The 5,376-nt window shown below is 34.6% G+C and overlaps 1 pseudogene; it reads right to left on the bottom strand.

The window, feature by feature from the left end:
• Positions 1-3,723: 3,723 nt before the first annotated feature.
• Positions 3,724-3,842, bottom strand: LOC112473116 (annotated as a pseudogene).
• Positions 3,843-5,376: the final 1,534 nt, after the last annotated feature.

Raw genomic sequence — 5,376 nt, 5'->3', positions numbered from 1 at the left:
TCAAAGAACCAGCTCTTTGTTGCATTTATTTTTTTATTGTATTTTGTTGTTGTTGTTGTTGTCGTTTTCAATTCCATTTATTTCTGCTCTTGTTTTGATGATTTCTTTCCTTCTGCTGACTTTAGGCTTCTTTGTTCTTTCTTTTCTACTTTTTTAAGATGAAGCTTTAGGTTGTTTATCTAAACTTGTTCTTGTTTTTGGAGATAGACCTGTAATGATATGAACTTTCCTCTTATGACTGCTTTTGCCATGTCCCAAAAGTTTTGATATGTTGTACTATCATTACCATTAATTTCTATGTATCTCTTGATCTCCCTTTTTATTTCTTCTCTGACCCATTTATTCTTTAGTAGTATGTTGTTTAATCTCCATTTACTTGTGGATTTTTCTGCTTTCTTTTTATAGTTGATCTCTAGTTTCAAATCATTATGATCAGAGAATATGGTTAGTGTGATTTCAATCCTCTTATATTTGTTGAGGCTATCTCTGTTTCAATCCTTGAGAATGTTCTATGTGTACTAGAGAAAAATGTATAAGCAACTATTTGGGGATGGAAGGCTCTGCAAATGTCAATTATGTTCGGTTGCTCTAATGTGTCATTTAAGAGTCTTATTTCCTTATTTTTTTTCTGTTTGGAGAATCTGTCCATATCTGACAGTGGGATATTTAGATCCCCTACTATGTTAGTGTTTTGGTCTGTTTCTCTCTTTAGTTCTGTGTAATTGCTTTACATATTTTGGGGCTCCCTGATTGGGAGCATAGATATTAATAAGTGGTATATCTTCTTGATTCATGATTCTCTTTATCATTATGAAGTGTCTCTCAGTATCTTTCTTTACCTTTTTGATTTTGAAGTTTATTTCATCTGATATTAGTACCGCTACTCCCGCTTTTCTCTGGATGCCATTTGCTTGAAATATCATTTCCCACCCTTTTACTTTGAGTCTTTATTTGTCTCTGGAGCTGAGATGTGTCTCCTGGAAGCAGCATATGGTTGGGTCTTGTTTTTTGATCCATTCTGCAACTCTGTGCCTTTTTATTGGTGAGTTCAGTCCACTTACATTTAGGGTGATTATTGAAATATGAGGTCTTCTTATAGCCATTTTATCTTTCGCTTTCTGGTAGCTTGGTGTTTCCATTGCTTTATGAGATCTTCTTATGGCCTTTTTATCTTTTGCTTTCTGGTAGCTTGGTGTTTCTATTGCTTCTTTGTCCTTGTGTTTCTGTTTTTTTTTTTTTTTTATTTTGGTTGGCTATTGTGGGTTTTCTCTTGGGTCCTTCTTGTTTTTATGTTATATATTTTGGTTTAAATCTTTGGTCGTGGTTACCATTACCATGAATATGAAAAGGATAGTTGTATATATATAGTCATCCCTTTTCTTCTGCATGTGCCTTATCTCCATTCCTCTTTGTGAAGTTGGATCTTTGAATCCTCCCCTTTTCAGGCATTGTTGTCTCATTTTGTCCCTATGTATGCTGAACATTCATTACTATCTTGCTTTTTTTTTCCCCCCAGAAAGAAGATTTATCATATAATGGTCCCTAGCCTTTGCAAATATGGTGTTTTTCTTTTGGTTTTCAGTAGGTGGTGTCTAAGCCTCTTGGATCTCTGCTTTATATAAAGTGTTAATAATGTCTTTTTTTCCCTTATAGATGTTTAATCATGCTTGCTACCCTCAGTCTCAGTTCCTGTCAGTCTTAGTGACATTTCTGGTAGCATTCGCTCAGTTTCTCCTGGGGCTCTGCGGCATTCTGCCTTGGAGGGTATAGCGGGAGAGGCACTCTGGGTTGGGGCTTGGAGGCTATGGCTCAGCCTCAGTTTTGTAAACGTGGCTGGTAAAAATCAACTATTGTTTCTCTGCTGTCCCTGCTTTTCTGCTGTCCCTGTTTCTCTGCCTTCTGCCCTGATGATTGAGCACTGCTGCCGGCCACTTGGAGCTCACAGCGCTCTCAGGAAGGGCTGTTCAGGCAACCTGCCATTCCTTCTCCCCTCCCTCTCCTCCTACAGAGAGCTCTGGCTGCGAGAGACAGCTTCTTTGTTCCTCCCAGTACACTGCCCGACACCCAGTGTACTAACCTGTGGTAGCTCTTATGTGCAGATCCCATGCTCAGAAGTGCTAGTGTGCAGTTTTGGTGTTTTTTGTTGAGTTTTAGGTATTCAGCTTATTGTTGTTTCAAGGGCAGAGGTCTCTCATGTCGCCATGTTTAATCCCACAAGCCCTTTGGTAGGTTTTTGATGATTGTTTCAATTTCCATACTGCTGATCAGTCTATTTCGATTTTCAGTTCTTCTTGATTCAGTCTAGGAAGGTTGTATCTTTCTAAGTACTTGTCCATTTCTTCTAGGTTATTAAATTTGCTGTTATATACTTTTTCATAGTATTCTTGTACGATCCTTTGTATTTCTATGATGTGTGTCATAATTTCTCCCTTCCATCTCTGATTTTGTTTATTTGTGTCCTTTCTCTTTTTTCTTTAGTATGTCTAGCCAGGGATTTGTCAATTTTTTTAATTCTCAAAAAACCAACTCTTTGTTGCATTTATTTTTTCTGTTGTATTTTTTTGTTTTCAATTTTATTTATTTCTGCGCTAAGTTTGATTATTTCTTTCCTTCTGCTGATTTTAGGCTTCATTTGTTCTTCCTTTTTTAGTTTTTTAAGATGAAGCATTAGGTTGTTTATTTGGGCTCGTTCTTTTTTTTTTTTTTTTTTTTTTGAGATAGGCCTATAATGATATTTCCTCTTATGACTACTTTTGCCATGTCCCAAAAGTTTTAATATGTTGTAATATAATTATCATTCATTTCTATGGATCACTTTATCTCTTTTTTTAATTTCTTCTCTGACCCAGTCATTCTTTAGTAGCAATTTGTTTAATCTCTGAGTAATTGTGGTTCTTTTCATTTTCTTTTTGAAATTGATCTCCAGCTTCAAAGCATTGTGATCAGAGAATACGGTTGGTATGATTTCAACTCTCTTATATTTGTTGAGGCTATCTCTGCATCCCAGTAAGTGGTCAATCCCGAGAACATTCCATGTGCACTAGAGAAGAATATACAAGCAGTTGTTTTGGGATGAAAGGCTCTGTGAATGTCAATTATATCTAGTAGTTCTAATGTGTCATTTAAGGATGTTTTTTCCTTATTGTTTTTCTGTTTGGATGATTTGTCCATATCTGACAGTGAGGTATTTAGGTCCCCTAGTATGATAGTGTTTTAGAGTGTGATAGACAATAAGGGACTGTCTCTCTCAGTGTCCCCGATGCACACTGGTCCATTAGGGCCATTTTCCTGTTTGTGTAACTTTGTGTATGTTTTCTCCCTTGGTATTCATAAGTAAAATTGGCTTTTAGTTCTCTTTTATGTGATAATGTTTGGAAAGTTTTGTTATTAATGTTATGCTGCTTATATAAAGAGAATATAAACACTCTGAAACAGATTAAATAACAGTGGAGTTATGTATTCCTTTAGGTTTGATAAATATTTGTGAAACTACTCAGATCTGGTACATTTCAGAGAGCAAATCTTTAGTAATTTTATTTCTTCTTTATTAAATAATCTGAATGAATTTTTCTATTTTTGGCTCTATTATGAGAATATGTATTTATTTGTATGAAGTTTTAAAATTACTCTTATATAATTAAAAAATTACTCTATATTTGCATTATCACTTCTAATTTTTACATTTGTATTTCTCTCCTCTCTTTCCAGTATTTTTTTTTTTTATGCCTACAGCACCTGGTCTTCCTAGGTGGTCACCCATCCAAGCACTAACCAGGCCTGACCCTGCTTAGCTTCTGAGATCAGACGAGATCGGCCTTGTTCAAGATAGCATGGCTGTAGATTCCAGTATTTTTTGATATGAGTTTGACGAAAACCAACATTTGGATATATTTATTGATATTACTGTTTTTTAATTTATTCATTTCTGCCTTTATTTGTAGTAATTTCTTCTTTCTGCTTTCTTTAACATCATTGTGTTGTTTTTTTCCAAGTTCTTAAATTCTATTCTTAATATGCTCATATTCAATATTTTCTTTTTAATAATATAAGTATCTAATGCTACTATTTTCCTCTGTGTACTTTTAAAATTTCCCCAGCTTTATTGAAGTCTAATAGATAATTAGTTGCTTGTATTTAAATTACACCATTCAATGAGTTTTAAATTTATAATTAGTATAGAATAATGTATTAGTTTTAGTTGTATAGCATAGTGATTAGGGATCTATGTAACTCACAAAGTGGTCACCCTATTAAATCAAGTACTCCCTCCCCCTTACACATTTTTACAACATTGTTGTCTATTTTTATTATGCTAAAAGTTATATCTCCAACATTATTTTGTATCTATCCATTTGTACTTCTTCATCCCTTTGCCTTTTTTCCCCATTCCTGCAATCTCCCTCCCATCTAATAGCCCTCAAAACATTCTCCATATCTTGAGTTTATTTCTGTTTTGTTTTTGCCGTTGTTGTTTATTTTGTTTTCTTCTTCTTTTTTTATATTCCACATGTACGTGAAATCATGTGGTATTTGTCTTTCTCTATCTGACTTACTTCATTTAGCACAATACCCTTTAGGTCCATCAAGGCAATATCTTTTTCCATTCCTTTCCTTTTAGTCTGTGTGTGTCTTTTAAACTGAAGTGAGTCTTTTGTAAGCAGCATATGTAGGGGTCTTGTTTTCTTATCCATTCAGCCACTCTATCTTTTGGTTGAAGCATTTAATTCTTTTCCATTTGAGGTACTGTTGATAAATATGTAGTTATTACCATTATTTATTACTGTCTTTGATACTTTTTTTTTTCTTAAGGGAGACTCTCCAACATTTCCTGTAATACTGGCTTGGTGTTGATAAATGCCTTTAGCTTATTTTTGTCTGAGAAGCTCTTTTTCTGTCCTTAGACTCTAAATAGTAGCTTTGCTGGATAAAGTTTTCTTGGTCATAGATTCTGGGTTTTCATCACATCCAATACTTGTGCCAAGCCCTTCTGTCGTGCATAGTTTCTTTTGATAAATCAGCTGCCAGTTTTATGGGTGTTCCTTTGTAGGTAACTAACTGCTTTTGTTCTTTTTAAGATTTTCTTTTTGTCTTTAAGCTTTGGCATTTTAATTATTATGTGTCTTGCTGTGAGCCTCTTTAGGTTATTCTTTATTGGGACTCTCTGAGCTTCCTGAGGTTGTGTGTCTATTTCTTCACCAGGTGAGAAAAGTTATCCATCATTATTTCTTCAGATAGCTTTTCATCATCTTGTTTTCTTTCAGGTACCCCTATGACACGGATATTTTCACATTTAATAGTGTCCCATAGGCTCCTTAAATTATTATTACAGTCTTGACTTCTTTTTCTTGCCATTCTGATTGAGTGTCCTTGGCTTCC

This window comes from Pteropus alecto, unplaced genomic scaffold, assembly GCF_000325575.1.
Source record: "Pteropus alecto unplaced genomic scaffold, ASM32557v1 scaffold389, whole genome shotgun sequence".
NCBI classification, from domain to species: domain Eukaryota; kingdom Metazoa; phylum Chordata; class Mammalia; order Chiroptera; family Pteropodidae; genus Pteropus; species Pteropus alecto.
Note: the sequence above shows the minus strand (reverse complement) of the source record. Positions and strands in the feature narration are given on the sequence as shown.